Raw genomic sequence first — 25,962 nt, 5'->3', positions numbered from 1 at the left:
CGCCGTTCCTTAGGCAAAGTGAAATAAATTCGCCGCACCGTCACACAAACTAGTGCACTCCGCTAAACAGCCCAGAAAGCCCCATTTGGCACAGAAAGACGCACACCACTTCTCCAGACGCCACCTGAGTTTCCGAAATGGGCTGTTTCACTGGTTCCGGTTCCGATCCGCAGGCTCGGCCTTGTTGTTTCAGCCCAACCCCCCTCCCCGTTCACTTATTCTAGAGCTCCCTCTTCCTGCGCGGAGTGATCGGCAGCGTGCGCAGGCCAGGGTGAATGAGATTGAAGAAGAGTTCTTGTTTTGTATCTCAGTTTCTCTCTTTTTTTCCAAGACAATTTACAAGAAAATAAATTAAACAAAAAGAAGAGAAAGGAGAGTCCCCTTCCTCCCTGGAAGGGATGCGAGGCGGCCTGCCGAGTGCAGCGAATCCGTGCGAGCGAGGCCGGGGCAGCTGGAGAGCGGAGTGTTTGTAAATATTTCTTTCAGTAAGAATTTGAGCGAGAGGAGCGGAACGGAGCGGAGAGGAGAGGAGGTGAGTGAGCGAGAGAGCGAGGGGACGGCCGCATCCCGGACTCAGCGCTCACTCCGCGACGGGCGCAACTTTTGTTGCAGGTTTTTCGAGGCGTCGTGCCTGGCTCGGCCACTTTTGTGTGGCAGCGCGGAGTTGAGCGGCGTTCGTCCGCGCGCCTGCGTCTCCTTGTTTGGCTCTGCCGGGGTGGGGGTGGGGGAGGAGCGCGGGCGGCGCAGGGTCCGGCTCGGGAGGTGGCGATGCGGTCCGGGTGGGTGAGAGAGGGAGGGGAGAGGGCGAACCAACGCAACTTCGTTGCGGCTCATCACCAACTTGCTTTGTGCGCCTCTGTAGTTGGGCCACAAGGAGGCTGCCAGTTTTTCTCGCCAACTTGTACAAGTGCCAGATGTGGCCCACCTGCCGCACGTAGGCGCACGAGAAAGGCGCTATGAAGGGCTCCCAGGGCAGGATGTTCTGCTTGAAACGCCAGTCTGATTGCTGTAAACGATATTGGGAAGGGGGCCCGTGTGCATGGAAGTGCATCCTATCATCGATCGCATACAACCAAGCGCGTGGGCATCCCATGGTAGTGCCCGTGCCATCTAGAAGTTTCCGGTTGACCCACTGATGAAGGTGTACCATAGGTATGTTTTAAATCACATTTTGCAAGTGGTACAGCTATCTAGTTTGTTACAGGGGATGTTATTGTCATTGCCCCCTTTAGAGCATGGGTCAGTGTGTTACCTGAATGGGTGGACAGCCCATGCAAATAGTAGAGATCTACACAAGTGTCCCAAACTACAGTGCCTGACAGTTGTTAGATGGGGTTGGGTCAACAGTAATCCTACTGGACAGTAAAGTGCCTCCCAGTGTGCTAGGGATGTTCTGATGCTATTGCAAGAATGATGTACTGTTTACATCATATGATGCAGGCCAGGAGGTGGCAGCATCCTAAAAATCTTAACTTTATTCTTGGCCTGCCACCCTTTTGTTTTATGCATGGCACTCTACCTTAAATCCCACACCAGGCAAGTTTTACATGGGCCGTCGAGTCAGTTGTTTTTGTTTTATTGTCAGTGTCTTAGTTTCTTAATTATCTGCTGATTTCCGTGCCTGTATGTAAAGGAGGTAGAATTATGGGCATGCGTCGTCCACGGGATGGCAACATTATTCTAATGCTTTTTTGATTACAGCTCATCACTGTTGATTTTTCTGGTTGTGCCATTGGTCTGCTGCAGTTACTTATGTCTTGGGCTTTTGTGTGTTATACTGTCTTCTAAAAATCATTTTTTACATAACTTAAGAGCAATATTTCTGTGAAAGAGTCTGACTTGGGGTAGGGGTGTGGGGGTCATTATAATATAATGGTGTATAATCTCATGGTAGGGTGTTGCTTCATTTTGTACTTATTCAGAATTGTTTTGTTCATGTTCTCTTCTCTTTGAATGGTGCCCTTGTATGTAAAAGAACTTCAAAAATTAATGTGATATTGGGAAAAACCATTAAACACTTTCCTAATGTAAACTGATTGTGTGCATCTGTAGTCAGTTGTCTCTAGATGGCAGCACAAGTGCAGAAAAGCATGCTTTTTATTTCTTGATGATGTGACCAGGTGCCTTGTGGCATCTATGACACATTTTTCCAGTCACTGGTCAGGGAGCATATAAGTCTCATTTTTTGTAAGCAGGTGTTTCAAATGCAGAAGTGCTTGGTGTATAATGGAAGGCAAATAGACATAACATAGAAAAGTTGGTCGGTTTCAGCAAAACTAGGACACTTGCTATGTTTATGAAAAGAATAACAGCCTAACTGTAAACCTCATCATATGACAAAGCTGCATCCAGAATAATATCCGATTTGTTATTTAGCAGTAAAGAATGTTATTGCACACCCAGCTGTGAGGGTATAAATATCACTGATTGATGGTATGCACCATCTTATAGAATGCTTGAGAGAGAATCTTTTTTGAAATGATACCTATGTCTAAATAGTAAACCATGAATGAAAATGCCAAGAAGCAGGTGTGGGATTGGGTAGACTGTGTCTGACAGTTTTAACAGAGACTGAACAACTCATTGAGCTGTGGACTAGAAAGAATGCTTTATTGTTTGCTCTGTAAAACTATCACTAGAAAAGTCACTTTGGGGTAAAAGAAGCTGCATATCAGCAGATCTTTTTAATTTGATGTTTATTAAATACATACTAAATATGTTTGTGAAAACTGTTCAGAAAGCTCAGTTTACCATTTACATAAATAAAAAAGTAGCCATAATAACAGAAGTATTGCTGTCAACAAATATTTGTTATAGAGCTAATTTCATGGATAGCTCAGTCACAAGGAGGTATATAACCACTTCACTGCTGTGTTCATCAAACTTGCTTATACATAGTGCATTTCATGCTGTTCTGGACTGATTGCCCATTTACAGTCGCATACAGTGGTACGGCTAATTATGTCTCTCCTTAGTTCAAGTATACTTTCACTGCATGCTTAAAGCAATCCAATTTCATACAAGGACTATCCACTGCGTTTTTCTGGCACTGAATCCTTGTTAGTGAAGTGTAGGTCTGCTATTTTTTTTTTTAAATTCGAGCTACCCAGTTTAAACACCTATAAATACAACTTGGCTGTATATACACTTGAGGGAATTTTTGAAAGTATATGTAGCCAAGCCATTTTTATGGAGAATTTAATTAAAAAATATTCTCCCCTTTCAAGGTTTTAAAAGAACTATAACTATATATATATATATATATATATATATATATATATATATATATATATATATATATATATATATATATATATAATAACTATATCAACCAACCCCAATGAAGAGTACATCAAAAATGCACATATATTCTTAGAATTAGTTTAAAATGTCCCTAATATTAAGGTTACCAAAAATATTTTAAAAAGTGAAAAAGTCACACTACGATAACAAAATTACTGTTCAATTTCCCATCACTGTGCATTAACAAAATTGAGCTTGTAGTACCCCTTAATTTGGTTGGCTGTGCTGTGAGAGCCTGAGATCACATACTACTGGAATTAGTCTGAGGTAAAAATCTTTTCCTAATATCTGTTTGTGTTGTATTGCTGTTGTCACTTTTCACAATGATAAACTTGTTTTTTATGCCAGGAAGAGTGTAGCTTTTATGTTCACAATTTCTTTACGATTAAAATGGTTGTACTACCATACATCTTTCTTTTCCTTTTTGAATTTAAACTTGATAAATGGGTTAGAATATAGATGTGTGGGTGCATTCATAGATTTTACTTTTTAAAATGCTTTTGTCTCTTGTCACAATATTTTGCATGTGCTAAGGGGACTGGTGACTTTAAATTTGGCTAAGATTTGACTATCGTAAACTGGTGTTGCTGGGTCTGCAATTGATGCATTCAAGTACCTCAGTGTAAAGGCTGGGAGGCAGTGTAAGTTTGTCATATTTTTCCTGTACCTAGAAATATGTGCTTGCTAGTTCAGGTAATGAACTGGAATTTGACCTTATTGTACCTTCACATTCATATTAATAAATGTGGTAATAACTAATTTTAAAGTTAAATGTTTTACTTTTCTTTTTTTTTTTTTTTTGCATTTGACATATGTAATTGTTTCAGAATGGAGTGTTCCTTTACTGTCTAGAGGGGGATGTTTGGACATCCTGCCAAGTTTTATGCATTTTTCTTTTAAGCTTCACTCTTTATGCCAGTTGTTCTGTTATAGTAAGACTTAAATCCTTGTGTTAAGAAGAGTCATTTAAAACAATTGGAGTGGTATGGAGGTGTACCTCACAGATACGTGGTGGTTTTCATTGCCAAGTGAACATGTTTTGTAGTTGCATTATTGTTTAGGCATTTTTGTTTATTCTATGTAATCTAAGAGAAGACTACCAGAAGTACTGTGCGTGCCATCCATACTATGTGACCTAAATGAGAGAGAAATGTCTTTAATAAATTCCAGTTATTCCAGGATTACAAAGAGCACTTTTATTACTTTTTGTTCTTTGTTTTCTTCATGTGGTACTAACACTCAGCAGTAAAAGACTGTTTGCAGCATCAGCACTGCAGAATGTTTTCAGATGTCCTCGCCTGTGCTTTTGCACATTAAGCAAATTTGTGCTGCATTTTTGATCACTACATTTCTTTAGCAAAGAGCAGGGAGGTTGGCTAACCGATTAATTAAAGGCATTTAAATTACAAATAGGTCTGTGTTGGTGTGCAGGTTTCATTATTAGACAAGTACCATTAGTTTTTCAGTGTTCACTGCTGTGTTTGGATGAAAAGTATAGACTGCCCAAAACCTCTGGACTTTATAGTTTGATGGAGGAGAGATTGTTGCCTTCTGTACAAGAATTACGTTAATTTTGTGCAAAGGGCAGCACAAACCCAGCTCAAAATGTAGTGCTTCCATTTTAGTGTGTTTTTGTAGCCAATTTCTTTACTTAGAGCTGGAAGTAAACAAGCCTGTATACTGCACAAACATTTTAATAAAGCGGTATCCAGGAGTAGCTAGCATGCATTACTAATATGCCCTCCACACCCTTCCACTTTAACTTAAGCACAGGATATATCAGTAAGTAACTGTGCTGGGAACATTCTACAAACGTACTTTTTTTTGCAGTGCCTTTTTCCCAGCATGGTTTACAAATTGCAAATAACTGACAAAAAAAAAAAAAAACAGGCAACAGTATGTGTTTGAACTATATATATGTTCATCAATTTACTGTATCCTCTAATCCAAATCTAAAGTTTCAGGAAGCCAGTCCCTGTACCCTGAATCCGTTTTGCATGAGTGCTAATCTTTTCTAGTTCCACCTTATACCAGGACTGACCCCGGTATATATGATATATACACACATGCATAAATGGCCATATCTGAATTCAGTTCCAGGCCTTTGCTTGTCTTTATTGTAGAGGAACACATGAGCTGAATAGCTGAAACAAGTCCTTATTTTTCCTTTCACTGTTTAAATAACTGCCACCTAATTAAGCATGGTGTTATTTTCTGCTTTCATCTTTGTTGGGTCATTCCAAATGTTCATTTTTAGGAATTAAACCACTGTTTATACATTTATATACACATGAATTAATGTTTTCCTGGCCTGGTATTGAGAGTTTGCTGTGTTATTTCCTTGAATTAGGTATTAAAGCCATTTCTTACAATTATGCATGCATGTAGAAATGACAAAAAATTACCCGTACCTGTTTGGCATTCATTGTTTGCATCCATGTCTTCTCTGGCCTTTGTTTAAATGTCACTATTTGAATACAGTAAAGGAAGATAATTCTTCTGAAAAAGTTGATTAAAAAGAAGAAAATGAGAGATATCCCAGGGTATTAAAAGCTATGACAAAGAATTTAAATCTTAATAAATTACTAAAATCATATAATCCACAATCTTTCTGACAATAGATTGACAGTAGAAAAAAGGCCAACTAATCAGACAGCAAGTTTAATTAAAAGCAAGAATTAGTCAGCAGTTATGACATTCATTGGAACATAAACCAGCACCTTTAGGGTTTCTCCAGACTACATTTGGGAAACACTGCTTTACATCATTCTCAAGTGAATTGTCTTTTAAAGCCTCATCATTAAACAGTGCTGTGAGTGACATTTTCTTGATATATCGGCCACAACCATAGTAAAAGATATGTTGCTTGAACTTAAGATGTTTATAATATTCTGGGTTTGAAAGACTGAAGCTGGCCTAATATATATGCACCTACTGTATGGTGTCACCTTCATGTCATCCTGGTCTGGCACATGGTCTATGCAAATAAAAGGAAAAAGAACCAAGTTTGTGTCACCTTGCTTTGTATCAAACTGGCTGTTTTCACTGGCTAGTTGTGTGCAACATGTTGTAATATTTTTGATACACATTATTTCCACAATGGTGATATAAACTTGACCAGTAGAACTAAACTATTTTTATCGTTTAATGGTAAATCCTGAACGAGAGACTTCGCTATTATCATTGTGTTAAAGGAAATTTAGAGAAACCAATGGTCTTTGATAGGCCAAATTAGCCTGTGCCCTTGGTCAGTTTTTTAGTAATTAAAATACTGAAACCTACAACAGTGTGTTTATGTTAAGCTCATTGACCTGCATCAGTTTTCATCAGTTAAAATTTTAGGTTTCTAGTCATGCTGAACTTTACAGAATAGTCCAAATTGTTTTTATACCTCTTTGTTCATAATCTGTTATTTATGATTAAGCATGGTCTTTTCAGTTATTTTAATCAACTTTCTTATAGAAATATTTTACTTTCCTAATACTTATTTATTAATAACCTATCACCTGCAGCCAAAGTAACACCTTCATATCTATTCATTGTTCTGTTATTGTGCAGACCAGTTAGTCTTACTTATGGAAACTATAATAAGAAATAAATCAGAAAATTATCTAAACGAAAATAATATTATAAATAGCTTCCAGGAAGCTACTGCCAAACAAGTCTACCAGATTTTTTTTTTTTGAAGAAGCAACCAGAATAGTTGACAAAAACAAAGCATACAAGTATACAACATAATTTACCTAGTCTTTCAAAAAGCATTTGATACACTCACACATGAAAGATTAATTCTGAATCTGGAAGCTGTAGGTATCAAAGGTAAGCTACAAAACTGCATCTCTCGTGGTTAACTGGCAGTAGACACTATATAGACAAGAGGAAAACGCCCTACGTGGAGCAAGGTCATCAGTGGGGCCCCTTGGGAGTCTATCCTTGGACCATTACATTTTTAGATTTATATTAATAAAATTGATTCTGGTATAGTTACTACACTTGTCAGATTTGCAGCTGACACTAAAACTAATGGGATGGCTGACACTGAGGAGGCAGCAAAAAGAATTCAAAAGACAGACATCCTTCAGAACTGGGCAAATACCTGGAAAATGTAGTTTAATGTGGAATAGTGCAAAGTGCTACACAAGGGCAAAAGGAAAATCAATTTTAAATGCAAGATGGGAGACATTGTCATACAAGTAGCAACCTCCAAAAAGGGTTTAGGGGTATATGTTTATGTAATAACTGTCATCAACTAAGCAATGCACTGAAACAATTAGAAATGCAAATAAAATGTTAGGTTAAATCATAGAAACTGTTTAATTTAAGTCAAGGGACATTATGCTCAAACTATATAATACACTAGTAAGACTGCACATGGAGTATAGTGTGCAGTTCAGGTCACCACAGTACAAGAAAGACATAGCAGAGGAGTAACAAAGTGCATCCCGGGACTTAAGAACATGTCCAACTCTGACTGACACAGAGAATGAAACCTGTTTAGTCTCGAGCAGAGGAGACTGCGTGGGGAGCTAATCCAGGCATTTAAAATCCTCAAAGGCATTGATAAAGTAGATCCAGCAACATAATTTCAGCTTAAAGGATGAACACATACTCGAGGACATCAGTGGAAATTAAGGGGAAGTGCATTTAAAACTGCCAGGAAGCACTTTTTTTGTTTTTACAAAAGAATTGTAGGACTCTGAAACAAACTACTGAGACGTGTAGTTGAAGCAGAAACCTTGACAAACTTTAAGAAAATTCTGACTTAGATATTGGGACATCTTATCTATTAGCTAAACAAACTGGCTTGATGGACTGAAAGGTCTACTCTCATTTGCTAAATTTTTATGTCCTTATGTCTGTTAATGTAATTATTTACAGTAATCATTTATTTTTTGTGTGACTTGTTTTTTTTTTTCTTCTAACGTGTCTACATTGCTTCAGATTTTTTAAACTGTCAAGCCTCTCTTGATTTTTCTATCTAGTGCATGTTTTTGCATTTTTTTCACCTTTTTGTACTAGTCTTCTCAGAGACTTCTCTGTTATATAATTTAATTTATAACCGTGTTATTTAATTTCAGTATGGCGGGTAGCCAATACCTATCCTAATGTCATTGAACACAAAGCAGGACCAAGCCTTAGACTGGGCTGTCAGCCCATTGCTGGGTGCACTCATACACACACCCACTCCCTTTCTGAGCTAGTTTAGAGTCAGTAGTTAACCAAACATTTATAGTTTTGGAATACCAGGGTACCCAAAGCAAAAACCACCAAGATACAGGTAGAATGTGTGCATGTGGCAGTACTCAGCCTGGGTCAATCTGACAGTGCCTATTAATTTGCTTTTTATTTTGTAGTTAGTCCATAAATTACTATTTCATTGCCTCTTATATTTTGAGTATACTTTTGCAGTTGTTCTTTGCATCTTTCCATAGCAGTAGGGTGTTGTACCATGTTAGCCATTAAGCATGCAATGAGATGTCAAGCAAAAGGACATCAGTGTGCAATATTTGATATAGTACAATACCAACTGAAGGGGCTAACATAACCAATTTAGCCAAACAAAGAATTTTGAGAGGGTTCTTATTTCTTTTTTTTTCTAAATTAATTAATTACATTAAGTATAAACCTGTACACTGTTGCGTTTGAAGTAGGAATATGACATTTATTTTTTTGTTCAGATAAAAACATTTTTGTAGTCGGTTAAACATTTCATTCATCAAGACTGGGGTCTACAATTATTTTTTTACTTCTGGGACAGTTTTTCTCTGTTGTTCATTCACTGGCAAATTGAGTCACAGGCTGTCCATTGCTCCCTCGATTTTTAACTCCTTGCTGCGAAGTTTGTTGCTGTAGCTTGTTTCTTTATTATACAGTTGCACTCGAAATTATTCAGCCCTCATTGCAAATTAGTTTTATTGACAAAATTTACAAACTTTCAGCTGTTTGCTGTAAACAAATTGGGGTTGAATAGTTTTGAGTGCAACTGTATTATAAGCAATTTTAAATTTTTACTTCATTACATTTGCTATATAATATAAGGCACTTTAACTTCTTAGTGCTCATTTGCATAAACACTACTGCTACTCCTTCAATGTGCTCCTATACTTCCAGATATGCCTCAGAGCATGTATTTAGTATGTCAGGGCTTAGTTGAAACTTAAGAAAAATACACCTCACATAAGAGCACGTTGACATGGTAAGCTTTTCTTGCAGAAATTTGGGAAGTTACAAAGACATCATAGTTTTACACAAAAATGCATTATGCACTGTTTGCATTTTTGTTGCTTTTATGAACATCAGTAAATACATATTCAAGTAAAATTAACATTATTTTTATATATACTATTTACAAAAGATTGCAATACTTATTCAATTAACATTTAATGACATTTGTAACATTTCATTGTACTACCTCGGTAACAATATTTGTTTTCATCAGCGTAAAAAAACTGTTGACAGGATTCAAACTTATTTACATTTTATTGTTTACAGAACTTTACTTTTTTACAAAAGATTACACTACTTGAAGTATTTTCATTTAAATCCAAAAGAAGAAGAAGAGTAAATTTCTATTGATTTGTTTCCATCGATGTAAAGATTTTACTGCATAAAAACTGCAACATATTTAAATGCATTTTATATAATGTATGGGATATCAAAATGGCATCGAAATTCAGTACTTTTCTTAGTACCATATTGAAGTTTGATATTTTGGAATCATGCAGATTCTTTTAATTTTTGTCCTCTGAGATAATGGCAAGAAAAGTATTTGTGAGTCTACTACTTTGTTTAGCTTTTTCATATTTCAGTTTTCTAATTTCTAATATTTTTTATTTTTTAATTGTGTCTTTGTTATTCAAGTATACAGTGCAAGAAATTTGTCAGAAGTTGTCCGCTTCCTGGATTAGTTCCAGCCTTGTGTCCAGTACAACTAGAATGGGAAATATTATCTTACAACAAGTATATCAATGAGTTAGTAAATGGACAGGCACATGGACGTGTTTGCCTGAGAAACAGTAATAATTGAACAAAGGCAACTTTTTTTTTCTTTTCAAAATATTAGGATGATTTTCCTTTATAGTCAAAAACTGTCACTTCAGTAGTTGAAAAGCTTTTGCATACCTCTTAGGTAGAAGATAGTTTATTTTACAGGCATGCAATCCTCACACATTTACAACATTACAAAGCCAAAAGAGTGTGTTTTTAGAGTTGGAATATTAAATATTAACCATTGTGTTTTAGGAGTTTGGACTAAATACTTATTTTTGATCATGCAGTTAAGTTTATAAAATTAAATTGCCTTGTTGCATTGCTTCTCCAGTTATAGACTTACTTTAGGGTCTGTTGTTCATTTTAATAGATGCATGAAAGCAGTATAGGGCCATAACTCGGATCATTTGATAACTTGACTGATAGGTTGGGTACCTGGTGGACAGACCAGGGTAGCCCAAATGTATAGTGAGGGTTTGCCAGGAACAACTAATGGGTAACTTTGCATGGGATAAGTTCAACTCTCACTTCCTAAAAAGAGCTTCTCCTGCATATTGGCAGGGATACAGAGCCTGAATGGACCGTGCTGCAGACCTTAGTAGTGGGGACATCTGCATTGGTGGGCTCAAGCTGTAAAGGAAGTGGTCAAGTTGAAGAAATATGCCTTCTGTGCATTGGTAGCAGGAGGGTTCTAGATTTAACTGAGAGAGAGAGACTGGCTTTCGAAAAAAAGGTGATAGTGGTCGCAGCAAATGCCCAAGTTTTGGAGGAATGTGATGAGCCTATGGATAATGATTTTTGGGACCCCCTCGATTTGTTCTGGAAAAACATTCAATTTCTCTAGAAGGGTGAGGGGTACATTGCTCAGGCTGTTCTCTGGAAGGGTGAGAGACTTTTGACTTCAGTTGGGGATATTAGTGAGAACTGGAATTGAGCAATTTGTAAAATGTCTAAGGGGGTAGGTATTTCCACCTTGATGAAAAGGAGGCAGTGCCAGAAGCTTAGGTTGGGGTGAGGTCATTTTCTGTTATTGAAGTCACGGTACAGTAATTGTTATGTTTTTGATCATTTTAGTGCAGTTGTCAGTAACTCTGGCAGCTACATTTTTTAAAATAAAATGTTAGTAGTTGTGGCTAGTGGTTTGTATTCAAAGGGGAGGTCTGGTTAATGTGTTGACTACACTGCAGTAAAAAAATGAATAAGGATCATTTGTGTGAGTGTGTAGTAGAGTTGAGCAATACGACATAAAAACAGAATAACAATTAATTGAAAATTCTACCTTGATTACGATTAACGAACATTTTTTTTTTGTTTGTTTTGTTTTTGCCCTCATAGTTCATTGACAAGATTTGTACTGTAAATATGCTATTAAATATGGGATTTATTTCTAATGAAAGTGTGCTTATCTTTGTGATTTTAAAATAATTGAAGGAAACACACAGAGGTGAAGTATTTATGGTTACTTATTGAATATTTTGAAGAACTGAAATCAAACAACAATAACATTTATTTAAATAGCATATTTTTATACAAATGATGCAGCTCAAAGTGCTTTACAGGATCAAGAAAGAGAAAAAAAGACAATATTAAAAATATTAGAAAATACCAATTAACATAGAATATAAGTAAGGGTCCGATGGCCAGGGAGGACAGAGGAAAAAAAAAAAACAACTCCACAGAAAAAAAAACTAAAATCTGCAGGGGTTCAGAGGCCACGAGACCGAACAGCCCCTTCCGGGCATTCTACCTAACATAAATGACCTCAATCAGTCCTCATGATATTCAGGCTTGACATGGAAGAATTTGATGATGACGGTCATGTGGTCATGTGGACTTCTGGCCTTTAATCCATCAATGTAGGGACATCACGGTGCTTTAATTGGGTGGTGGTGGTGCAGATCGCCACCACAGAAAACCGGAAAAAGAACAGCAGAGAAAGTAGGGGCTAGTATGGAGTCTCCATGAATGATAATGATAATTAAATGTATATACAGAATATCAGGATTAAACTAAAGTTAAGCTATAAGAAAGCCATGTTAAAATAATGTGATTTTAGCATTTTCGCAAGTGCTCCACTGCATTAGCCTGGCAAATTTCTATTGGTAAACTATTCCAGATTTTAGGTGCATAACCGCAGAAGGCTGCCTCACCACTTTTTTAAGTTTGGCTCTTGGAATTCTAAGCAGACACTCATTTGAAGATCTAAGATTAAGATTTGGAGTGTAAGGTAAGAGGCATTCTGAAATATAGGATGGAGCGAGATTATTTAAGGCTTTGTAAACCATAAGCAGTATTTTAAAGTCAATTGTAAATGACACAGGTAACCAGTGTAGTGACATCAAAACTGGAGAGATGTGTTCGGATTTTCTTTTTCTAGTTGAGATTCAAGCAGCTGCATTCTGTACTAGTTGCAATCGATTGATGTTTTTTTTGGGTAGTCCTTAGAGGAGTGCATTACAGTAATCTAGCCGACTGAAAATAAAAGCGTGAACTAATTTCTCAGCATCTTGCAATGTTACAAGAGGTCTAACTTTTGCTATGTTTCTTAAGTGAACAATATATAAAATCCTTTTACAATCCCTTCCTTTCAAAGATCCAACAGGACACTGGGAAAATGACCTCTCAATTAATATATCGGAAAAGGAGTGGAAAGTAGCAATGCAGAGAATTCACTCGAGCTCCATATGCAAAGCATACAATTATACAACTCAAAATTATATATCGAGCACATCTGTCTCGACTAAAACTCTCCAAAATGTTTCCAGGGCATGATCCAACCTGCGACGTTGCAACCAAGCCCCAGCCTCACTAGGTCACATGTTCTGGGCCTGCTCCAAATTAACATTATTCTGGACAAAAATTTTTAATTACCTCTCAGACAGTCTTGGACTCACAATCCCTCCTAACCCATTATCAGCTGTGTTTGGGGTTCTTCCAGAGGGTCTTAAAGTGGAGAAAGACAAACAAACTGTGATTGCATTCACTACACTGTTGGCACGCAGACTTATTCTGATAAACTGGAAGAACCCAAACTCTCCTCTTTTAAGTCAGTAAAAAATGCTGTCCTAGTGATCTGATTGATATGTTATTTTAAAATTCAGGTCAGAGTCAATAGTTACCCCTAAATTCTTTACCTCAGTCTTGACTTTTAATCCTAATGGATCAAGTTTATTTCTAGTACTCTCATTATATCCATTTTTGCCAATCACTAAAATTTAAGTTTTCTCTTTATTTAGTTTGAGAAAATTACTACTCATCCATTCAGAAACACAAGTAAGACATTGTGTCAGTGAATCAAGATAGTTGGGTTCATCAGGCACTATTGATAACAGTTGTGTGTCATCAGCATAGCTGTGGTAGCTCACGTTATGTCCAAAGAACACATCACTTGAATTGAAATGTCTTATTAAAACAGTCACATTTTAGTTTTAACTATAAACAAGTTCCCTAATAAAGTAGAAAATAAATAGCTAGATTTCTTGCAATCAAAATTAACTATTTTAAATATTGCCATGTGAAAAGTATTAAATAACCTGAATCTCTTGTAAAAAAGCATTGTTTTAAATAAAACCATGTCAAAAGTAGAAAATAACTTTACATCTCTTGTAAACATTTTAAATATTGCTACTGTATGTGCAAAAATGTCAATAAAACACTGTTGATTAAGAGCAAGAGAGAGGCTCAGACAGGGTACCGCTAGTGGATCAGCAGGCTGTGTTTCCTGTGTGTTCATAGTGTTGTAGATGTGAATCTGACTCATGGCTGTTGTTGCACGTGATCTTCCTCTCGGCGATCTTGTCCTGTCACTCTAGTGAATGCAATAGTTATTTAATCTGGGTTCTTACTAAGAAGCACCAGAGTGTTTACCTTTTTGGTTTCAGGCAGGTTCTGAAGCATGTAACAGTTTTCCTCCTAAACTGAAAACCCGTTCAGATGATGAGCAAGTGTTTGAAATGCAAAGATTTTTTGCCACTTTACATAGAGTGGGAAAGCATACATGATGCTTTCTCCACCATTCCAGTGGATTTTCCTCACTGTCCAGGATGGGAGATATCAAGTAGCTGTACAGCTCAGCTTTTGGTGTTTGCTGAAGTGACACGGTTGTCAGTCTTCACATGCTTATCAGTCTCTCTCATTTTTGATCCATGCACTGTTCATATACGATAACATGATTGTGCTCCAAGTGTTGAAAAAGATTGATGGCATTTACCTTTGGTTTGAATCTGTTTTTCTGCAGTGTTTACATTTCACTTCTTTTTGTTCGGTTTTGTCAATACTGAAACCAGAATGTGTCCAAAATGACAGACACAGCATTTTTCTTTGTTTGCTCGGTGTTGTTGAGTTCTCCTCCATGTTGCGTCCCTGTTGCTGACTGGATGGGGTGGAGTCACATGACAACACATGGTAGTATGTTTTTAATCAGACAGTGCATGAGCACACACTGGGGAAAGTATTAACAGAATTTAATTCTTTGAGGGCTGAATATTTTTTCAGCTGCTGGTCGCTAGAACTATCTTCACACAGGTGCAGGTGTTATGAAGACACCTACTTGAAAAGATATTTAAAAAAAAAAAAAAAAGAGTGCTAACATAATAAGAAAACAGAAATAACCGACATGGGCAAGATTATGCCGATTACAGCTTCTGTAAATCGATTTCAAATAAATAACTCTGCTGTAGTGTGTACAGACTTACTGTGATGGTGTGCGTCAGCTCCATGCTCCCTCTTTGTTTTTTTTGTGAGCCTCTTGAACATGACACCATCAATAGTCGTGACCAGGATGAGCTGAGCAGATGAGGACAAACACACCAAGCAGGGGTATAAATAAAAAATCCAGTGAAAATGAGGTTTAAAAAAAAATGCAGGAAACTCATTTAAAACCACAAGCTCTGGTGCCTTCCTTTAAAATTGATGCCTTTCAAAGTCACCCTGTTTGGAACTGGCAGCCCAAAGAGATAGAGAGAGACGTTGACCAACAGGTGCAGCTTTACCCAAACCACTGCCAATCCTGGGTCTACCTGGCATGGTCACTCTGTACTCTCATCGCCAGAGCACCTCCAGAGCGTAATGACCACTCCTGCTCCCAAGATGCTCAACGGTAGCGTCCCCACAGCCCCTTTCTGAGCAATGGCCACTCTCTCTTCCTTGGGGCCCTACTCTCGTCCACCTGCTTCCATTCACTACACCAGCTTGTTCCCTTTCTCTCTCCTGCCTGCTTCTTCTCCCATCCTTTATCCTCCATTTCCTTTGTCTCTTTCTTTTCCCTTTTCTTTCTTTTGATCTTACACTCCCCTTTTTATATGCTCAGGAGCAGTTGCAGGTACAATCACCTGATTGCCACCCTGGGCTGATACTGAGACAGTCTTGCACCAACCTGGAGATAAGGCGTCTTCACATTAGATCACTCGCACCTGCTCCACTCCCCAGCAGTTCTTCTGAGCCGTGGACCTGATATACCACACTTAATGTACTAGCAGAGTCATCATGAATGAAAAATAGAGGTGTGTGTGTTCCAGTACTGGTATTACAATAATGAATTGGAAAATGAGAAAAAAATATTATATTAACCATTAACCATTTCTAACCACCTTTACAGTTCCATCACATATTGTTTGTAGTAGAATCTATTTACCAGCAGGAAAACAGAGCCTCTTGAGCTTTGAGATCTCTTAGAATTTTGGTAGCATTATTTTCTCCAAATTGTCCCATTTGCTTATGGGCAGGCACATTCTTACTGGAATACTCTTACTCAAAATTATGACCTGGACAGGTGCTTTGGATAACATTTGTATTTCATAGAAGGTTGTGCTTCTAATTTAGTAGCTTTCCATAATGAAGAGAACAAAGGAATCGGGCATCAGATTTACTGTATGTTTATTTGGTATTTGGCACACTGTATTAATCCCTGAGGAGAAATTGTCTTTTTGCATGACCTTTGGCAGTCATGGTGCAAGGTCAGCCATTGTACAGCATCCCTTGAACATCTTTGAGGTTAAGGGCATTGCTCATGGGCCCAAGAGTAGAATATCTCTGGCAACTCCAGGATTACTGTACACTTGGCAGATATATTCAGTGCTGTAATATTCTTACAGTCTTTGGGCATTTATGTTTTCCAATGTGTAGTTTTAAGTTTTTCACCTAAACATTTTTGTCATTTTTAAAATCTTATGTTTATTCATGATTACACAGTGAATAGATACTAGGCACTATCTTTCCTCTGAACAGCATAAATATGTGCTATCAGGATGAGGAAAGATGAAAATGATGGGGCTATACACTTCAAACTTTTTCAAAATCTTGCTTTTTTTTTCATTGTACGATTTGCATTCAGTATACATGATCAATTAGAAGTCTAGTCATGGCACACTACACAGAGAACAAGAAACTTTGTGTTACTTAACCTGATTAACACACACAAACAGAGCTGGACCAAGCCACGGTGTTTTGACCTTCTGCATTGGGTATGAGATCAGTACTGGTTTTAAAAATTGACTTAATGAAAATGTCCAGAGGCATTAAATAAAATATGAATTCATCTTTTTAAAATGTGTGCATGGCCATATTTTTAGAGCCATAATTTAGATTAAATTAGTGACAAAAGGGCATGGAAAGCACCAGGATCATACACATTACCTTTCAACAGTTACTAACAGCTTGTCAGAAAATACAAAGGCGACACGTTTTAAAACTTGCTACATTCAGCCAGTTTTTATATTCAAAATTCAAACGGATACCATTGCTGATGTCATTGAGTTATGTGATAATTCAGAGTAATCTCCATTATCCAGATGTGAAATATTAATATTGTATTGTGAATGGGCCTATGGTAGGTATTCAGTGGTACATATTTTTTTCTGTGCCTATACCAACTGCTGTTTGAATATATCATCTCATATCAGTTGGTCACTTTGGTGGTATTTATCATTCAGTAGCACAAGGAGTTTCTTATCATGTCATTTGTTTATGGGCCTCTCTTGTGGTATCAGATAAGTAATGTTAATATTACTGATAAATTCTACAATAGCTCTTTGATAGTGTTAAGTCTAATTCACAACTTCAAATCAGGCTGGCATAACCCTAGGCTATAAATACTACAAGAATTATTTCTTCATATTCATTAGTTGTAGTGGGAAAGGTTTTTTTGTATTGTAAAAATGTGCTGATAAAACATTGATTAGTAGGTATGTTCTGGCTGCTGGAAGCAGAATGATATTTTTCCAGCACAGATTTCATTTTCATTCATCCACTGGAAGTTTTGTTTTTGAGCTGAAACTGGTCCTGCATTCATTCACACTTAAAATATAAATAAAGTTTTAGTTGCTGGAACATGTGGAAAAGGAGAACAAAATTCCATGTGGCTCCTCAGTGGAGATTTGGTGTATTCTAAGACATTGCAGTAACATTTATGTTTCTGGGGGAGTCACTTTAATAATCAATTGTGGTCAATGAAGCACTAAAGCAAATGTTAAGCAAAAGTCTTAAACCTTATTGAATATACCCACTTCAAATCAGCAAGGCTGTGATTTCAGAAAACAGACAGTGTAACAGAGATGGTAGTTAATTTTTAAAACAGATTCTTGGCATTATCTTTTCTCTGGGAAGGATATGTACACATTTTCTGCTTTGTTTACAGTGGTGGTTGTGAGTGGAGTTTTTTATGTAAAGAAAAAACATGTTCTGTATCAGAAGCACTGGAGTAGAATGTGCTAAAAGTAAAGTGTGTCTCTGTAGCTGTTGAGCACAACATTGGTTTTCTCCTAAAATGTTTTGAAAATGCACATGCATAGGATGTGAAGATAAAATGAGAAAATCTTATATCTGTAGTTTCCATTAACTACCCTAATGTAACGCTTATACTGTTACTTGAAGCTATGTGAAATCAGCGATAAGCAATCAAGATCAGTAGAAATACCTAACACAAGCTAACTATTTGGTCCTTCCACCTTCAATTTTAATTTTGGAAAACAAAAAATGTCCACAGAACTCAATTTTTGATAATGGTTGGAAAATCATCTCTAAGAGTAGCACAAATAGTAGGCTTATGGAACAAAGTGTCTTCACCTCTGTGTATATGATTGGTGGCATTAGCAGTACAGTATGTCTCAGTTTCTACAAAAAAAAATCTTTCATATTGTTGTAGACATTATTTTACATTTTCCACATGTCCACCACCCATTGTCCTGAGCCTTGCTCTAGCATCGTAGTGTACATTTTCCTCCCGTCTTTCCAAATCTCTGTTTTTGTTTTCTCTGCAGCCTGTTGCAGCTCCTCATCAGTGTATTTTGACTTTATTCATATAGGTTAGATTCGGCAAGGACTAAATGTTTCCATATCTTCATAGTCATACCCCCTGGTATATCTTGAGTGTTGAAATTGCCAAACCTCTGATTGCCACTGCAGCATTCACTATGCCCCTAGGGGTGAAAGGTTTCTGTGTAGAGAGAGAGGAATTTAAGTGAAGTAGAAAGCAGAACTTCTTTAAAAATGGAGTCTCAGAAAAATAAATGGGGAGGTTAGCTTTTTTTATCCTTTTATATATAATGTATAAACAACACTTCCCTTAACAAGTGAAAATTGAGTGAATGCCATGATAACGTTGACATCAAATATTTGAAAGTTATGCTTTTAACAATGTAACAATTTAAGTCAGGTCAGTTTTTCTTTTTTTAAATAATAATAATATGGAATTATTTTAAATTGAATTTTCATATATATACAGTCATGGCCGAAATTATCGGCACCCCTGGAATTTTCCCAGAAAATGCACCATTTCTCCCAGAAAATTGTTGCAATTACAAATGTTTTGGTATACATATGTTTATTTCCTTTATGTGCATTGGAACATCACAAAAAAACAGAAAAAAAGCCAAATCTGGCATCATGTCACACAAAACTCCAAAAATGGGCCAGACAAAATTATTGGCACCCTCAACTTAACATTTGGTTGCACACCCTTTAGAAAAAATAACTGAAATCAAGCGCTTCCTATAACCATCAACAAGCTTGTTACACGTCTCAACTGGAATTTCCAACCATTCTTCTTTTGCACAGTGCTCAAGGTCTCTCAGATTTGAAGGGCGCCTTTTCCCATTTTGAGATCTCTCCTTAAGTGTTCAATCAGATTTAGATCTGGACTCTGCTGGCCACTTCAGAACTCTTCAGCACTTTGTCTTCAACCATTTCTGGGTACTTTTAGAGGTATATCTGGGGTCATTGTCCTGCTGGAACACCCATGACCTCTAACGCAGACCCAGCTTTCTAACACTGGGCCCTACATTGGCACCCCAATATCTTTTGGTAGTCTTCAGATTTAATGATGCCTTGCACACAATCAAGGCATCCAGTGCCAGAGGCAGCAAAACATCCCCAAAACATCTTGGAACATCCACCATGTTTGACTGTAGGTACTGTGTTCTTTTCTTCGTAGGCCTCATTCTGTTTTCTGTAAACAGTAGAATGATGAGCTTTACCAAAAAGCTCTACCTTGGTCTCATCTTTCCTCATGCATTTGCCCAGAAGAATTTTGGCTTCAAGTACATTTTGGCAAACTCCAGTCTGGCTTTTTTATGTTTCTGTGTCAGCAGTGGGGTCCTCCTGGCTCTCCTGCCATAGCGTTTCATTTCGTTCAGATGTTGACGGATAGTTCAAGCTGACACTGTTGCACCCTGAGTCTGCAGAACAGCTTGAATATATTTTGAAGTTGATTGGGGCTGTTTATCCACCATTCAGACCATCCTTCGTTGCAGTGCCATGTGTTGTGAACTTCTTGATTATGTTGCGCACAGTGGGCAAAGGAACATGAAGATCTCTGGAGATGGATGTGTAGCCTTGAGATTGTTCGTATTTTTCCACAATTTTTGTTCTCAAGTCCTCAGACAATTCTCTACTCTTCTTTCTGTTCTCCATATTTAGTGTGGCACACTCAGACACACAACAAGAAAGGTTGAGTCAACTTTTCTCTATTTTAACTGGCTTCAGGTGTGATTGCTATATTGCCAGCACCTGTTTCTTGCCACAGGTGAGTTCAAACGAGTATCATATGCTTGAAATAAAACGATTTACCCACAATTTTGAAAAGGTGTCGATAATTTTGTCTGACCCATTTTTGGAGTTTTGTGTGACGTGATGTCAGATTTGGCTTTATTTCTGTTTTTTTGTGTTGTGCCAATGCACATAAAGGAAATAAACGTGTATACCAAAATATTTGTAATTGCAACAATTTTCTGGGAGAAATGGTGTATTTTCTGGGAAAATTCCAGGGGTGCCGATAATTTCGACCATGACTGTATATATTGGTGGTATCCTTCCTCCTTAAAAACAGGTATATACATCTGTTGGGATAGTGCCACATCTTCATGCAGACTATTAATAATATCACTTGTAATGGATTGGATTCAGGGTGGATGGAGAACACTTGTTACTTTTATTCAAATGTTGCATCATTTCCTGTTCCTTTTCAAATACAATTTTTTTTCTCTATCAAATGAAGCCTTTTCTCCTAACACTTATAAATACTTTGTATAATGACAGTACATAACACATTCGACATTTCATGTAGCATTTATACCATGGCGTCTTTCATAAACAAAGCATTAGCATAACAGCATGGAACATTACTACTTGTATCCTGAAGCAGTGGAGCTACAAAACACATAACACAGATATCCACATAAGCTTATAGAGAATAATAAATACTGTTGTTATAATGTTGGTTTAATTTTTCTGCCAAATGTAGACTTCAGCATCTCATAGGTTTAACTGAGTTATGATTTAAAGAAGGAAAAAATGTCTGCAAAGCAGCACAGTAGTTCCTGGCACCTTTGGTGTTTTTTCACAAAGAACCGTAAACCATTATTCAGCCTGTGATGTGATAATAGGTAATCAGTCACAACCTCTGTAAAAGAAGGTTCTATTAACATGACATCATTTAAGTTAGGAGACCATGTGATTAACACTGTAAACAAAGATGATGGTGGATAAAATGAACTTGCAAGAATGTCATAAACGATTATTTATTTTCTAAATTGTGATTAAAAACTCTTTGGAAGTAAAAAGCGTATCATAACCTGCATCCCCTAATGGAAAACATTAAGCAACTTAAGCAACTGTTGTGTGTAAAAATAAGCAGAATGTCCTTGCCCTTTTTTAAATAAGCTAATAAAAACTAAATCATCCACCATATTAAAGCAGTGTTTCTCAACCTTTATAGTCTTTATGGTGTTGAGACTTAGTTGTTCCTTTTTAAGTTTGTTGATGACCCACCAGTATGGTCCTTCTTGTTTTAAACACCCCTAATGTAAGAATGCAGTGACTCCTTTGTGAAATGAATATGCATGAGTATAAGAGCTGGGGAGAAGAGAGTGTATTCTCCTTGGTGCACCTGACAGCTTTTCATGAAATGTGCGCGGATAGAAATGGGGTTATATTTTGTGCTGAGCTGTCGATCGTGTAGACAACCCAGTCACACGCCCAACACATGCACCAAAAGTAGCGGAGAAACCCTGTATTAAAGCATACTTGTGTATGTTTAACTATACAGCATTTGTCATAAATAACTTTTTGAAGATGTGAAAGTTAGGACTGTGTTATTGTTGGTGTTTAGAGACTAGCTGTATTTAAAAACATCATTGAGGACAAATAATTAGTAGTTACAATGAACATTTGTCACAGTCCATTATTGGAAAGTTGCCAGTGAAACAGTGTGCATAAACCTGCTTGTGTTTAACAGTGTAAATAAATTGTCTGAATTGTCCAAAGTATTAGTTTAAATACAATAAAATAATCAAAAATGTGGTCTGTGCCTAGTGCTGTGGGTTATGTGGTATATCATCAACAGGTTTTATGAAGGTTCAAGCTTAAAATGACTCCTGTAGCTTTTATCTGTCTTTTAGCTGCCATATGTGGAAACCATATCAAATATCTTAACTAAAAAATATTTTCATTAAAATGCAAACAGATATGAAAAAAATTATCCTGAGGGGAAAAATACGAAACATTTAAAATCTCTCAGTCATTGCATCTAAACTGTCATTTGTTTTTACGATGAAGTAATATTAGTCTACTCTCTTTAAAGAATCTGGTATTGATATACCAATAATGGTAATAAAAACTGCATCTATACTTACAGTGGCTTGTTCTTAAAAATATAATTGTAATTGTGCAGAACAAAGTGAGTAACTGGTTTGTAAAATAAAGCGTTTTATTTTTGTTTTGTAAACAATATAAGGTGTAACTTTCCAGATGAGACTGAGGCATGACATTGCAGCAGTCCATCTACTGGTCAACCAGAGTACATATTTAAGGAGTCAGTATGTATCTGCAATGGTTTCTGCATATGAAGGACACATTTAAACACACACTAATGCAAGAGAGATTTGCAATGGTGTGTCAAGTCTGTAAGTGGGTATAGCTATTTAAAGGTGTAAATCCCTATTTCATACAATTCAGTTTATTGTGAGTTTCTTGAATGTCATTTTGTGCATCTAGTAAAGTGGAGTCTTTAATTTTGCAACAGAGCAGACTATCTGCACAAGTTTTGAGTTGCAAGTAGTCAGTGTCTAAACCTCAGTAATCCAGTCTCAGTATTGTTTGCTTTTTGAAATGTCGTGACATATTTAAAAATATTGCAGATGAACAACAGTTATTTTTAAGATTGCAATAGCAATGCCACGCCAAAAAGATTTGTGCTCTTCAGAAAAATGCTTGACATACTTGCAAAAATGTTTAGGTGCTTTTCATTTCTTTAGCCCTGAGGTGGCTTTGTAGGTAATGTAAAAATGTGAAGTGGTCAAAGATTTCCTGAAAAGTTTGCCAACAGGATTTCCTGAACAGTTCTCTATTCCTTGCAGGATGAATAATTCATTAAGTAATATACACAAGCCACGGCAAAAGAACCATGCACTCCACAGGTCAAAGAAGTGAATGAAATGAATGTAACTTTTAAAGGTTTATACGGTAATGTGCAGCTGGCCCAAATTTAGTCTTTGTTGTCTGTTGAAGAGAAAAATAGCAATTTTATTATTATTTGTGAAATAAAAATGAAAGATTGTTGCAATAGTAGTTTATTTATAAAGCACAGTTTAAAAACAACCAATGGGTGACCAAAATGCTTTACAGCAGTAAAATAAAATTAATAAATGAATAAAAATAATTAAAACATGCAACAACAAATGGATAATACAAACACAAAAATATATATAAACAAACATATTAAACACCTAAAAAGCCTGAATAAACAAATTTAATTTTTAGCCTAGATTTAAAGCATTCAATGGTGGGGTTTGATCATATATTGCGAGGAAGACTGTTCCACTATTTAGGCCCATCCACAGAGAAAGCACAGTCACCTGTACGTCTCAAATGATTGTTTAGGACAGAAAGCAACTGCTTATCGGCTGACCTCCGATCTTTATGAGGACAGTAGGAGTGTATGAAGTCAGTGAGGTAAACTGGAGCAAACTCATTCAGAACTTTAAAAACAAACAGTAAAAATTTAAAATTGACTCTAAATATCACAGGTAACCAGCCTAAACATGCTAAAATTGGGGTAATATGGCATGATTTTCTGTTTTTGTTAGCTGACATGAGGCTTTTTTTTTGCAGTAGGTAAAGATGAGACAAAGTAGTCTGACTAACCCCAAAATACAGCCCACTACAATAATCCAGAGTAGAAGAAATAAAAGAACAGATTAATGTCTGAAAATCTCTGTAAGAAAATATGTTCTTTTACTTTGCTTAAAACTCTCAAGTTAAAAAGAGGCCTTAACAGCAGCATTTATTTGGTTATCAGATTTCAAGTTTGAATAAAATAAGATGCCAATATTTTTTGCATAGGGTTTAACATAGCTGAACAGTGACCCTAGATCATGGGATATGTTATTAACAAAATTCGGAGATCCAAAAATTCAAATTTCCATCTTGTTCTCATTCATTTAAAAAAAAAATATTAGCCATCCATTGCTTACTATCATTTAGACAGTTGAACAGGCATTTTGGTGCATCCGGGCTGCCGGATCTCAAATGTGGTAGGACACTCCATGCCTTTTTATAATGTGGCTTAGAGGTAATCATACAATGAAAATAAAATACAGCTAAGCACTGATCCTTGTGGTACATCATATAAGATGAGGGTCAGGGTCAGATGATGATTCATTAAAAAAGACTGAAAAGGTTTTCTTTTCCAAGAAGGAAGTGTGAACTATTTGAGAGCAGAGCCAGAAATGCTGGTCCAGTTTTCCAGGTGCTGTAGAAGAATGTGGTGATCTACAGTGTCAAAAGCAGCCTTAAGTAAGAGAGTAGTTAATAGTCATAAAACTGCATGAATATTATAGGCATGATCCTATAGGTTGCCTATATTTTAAATGGAATTTAATAAATATTATGTATGCTGGATACTAAACTTTCAACTGTATAATTTATACCAGGAGATGGCACCCTCATGGCATGTCTTCAGTGTAAAAAAGGAGATAAATCCTGTACAGTGTAACATTTAAGTTGATCTTGAATTGGTCTCTACTCTTATTTTACCTATAAATGGTTTGTGTAACTTAACAACCCTTAGTACAGTTCCCCACTAATAGTGTTTTGGCCATATGCACATACTGTATTGTTACAGTCACAAATTTAGATCCCCAAAAAAGGACTCTTTTATAATTTATTTATAATTTTGTTTGTATAAACTATTGCTGTTAAATAAATGAACATTTTTATGGCTAAATGAACATTTTTATGCCAAGTGTTTTCATTAAGAGTATCTTTCCCTACATAAACAGGTTTTTGAGTCTTCACAGCCCTTTTTTCTTATTAATCATGTACTCTAAATCCTCAACTCACTTTATCATTCCACACCCCCTCAATTAATTATATTTTTTGTTATTTTCTTGGCCCAAATCCCACATTGTGGGGTTTTCTTCCTTTTTCCTCATATTATGTAATCAGAGTTTAATTTAAATCTACAAGGATTAAGATATGTGTAGCCCAATACACATTCAGTCCTATGTTATTCCACGTTATTAGTGAAAAAATGACCTATTTATGCAAATTCATGTGCTTGTTCTCCTGTGCCCACTGATGAACACTATCTGAACCAAGCAAAAGAAAAAAATACCTAATGTTATTAAATCTTACTTGACTTTGAACATAGTGAATAAATAATCAAAAACCACTAATACATTTCATTTGGAATTGTCATTTTCTGTGATATTCCCCATGTTTTACTTGTATGCTATTCTGTAAAAAGTTATCCCCCAAGTCATTGTTTGTAATTTGCCCAATTAGCTGTCTTAGCCTATTTGGAAATATCTTATAATGCTATTGGCAGTAGCCTTTTTTCACCTTCTAGTAAAGTTTCCTTAACTACATTTCAGATAACACTATGTAACACAATGGCTTCCAAGAGTTATATTTCAACTGCTTATGTCTAAAGCCTATGGAAAAATGACTACATTCAGCACAAACTTTGATTTTATGACCACAGCCCAGAAAATTTCGTATTTTTAGTGACAGAACACTGGAATTTTAATGTTTTCGTTCATGCGGTCTGTTAAAGAACAACACTTGCATGGTAAATAGACAAAGACAGCCAAAACCACTCAAAAAGGTTCAGAAATGAGTAGGTTTTCTAGATTTGCGACTGTACTGCAAATCGCTTTCTCGAAGAAGCCCCCAAAT

General features: G+C 36.5%; 1 protein-coding gene across 3 annotated transcripts in view; it reads left to right on the top strand.

The window, feature by feature from the left end:
• Positions 1 to 231: 231 nt before the first annotated feature.
• phf21aa (PHD finger protein 21Aa) overlaps positions 232 to 25,962 on the top strand; it is a 72,151-nt gene continuing 46,420 nt past the window's right edge. For 2 of the 3 annotated variants that reach the window (XM_039754740.1, XM_039754726.1), the window contains exon 1: positions 232 to 532. The gene's annotated coding sequence lies outside the window, so the exon portion shown is untranslated. Of the gene's footprint in view, positions 533 to 1,058; positions 1,153 to 25,962 lie in introns of those variants that run through there. The other variant, XM_039754733.1, reaches the window with a different exon arrangement.

This window comes from Polypterus senegalus, chromosome 1 (genome assembly GCF_016835505.1).
Source record: "Polypterus senegalus isolate Bchr_013 chromosome 1, ASM1683550v1, whole genome shotgun sequence".
NCBI lineage: Eukaryota > Metazoa > Chordata > Cladistia > Polypteriformes > Polypteridae > Polypterus > Polypterus senegalus.
This window is presented reverse-complemented; position numbering and strand designations above follow the sequence as displayed.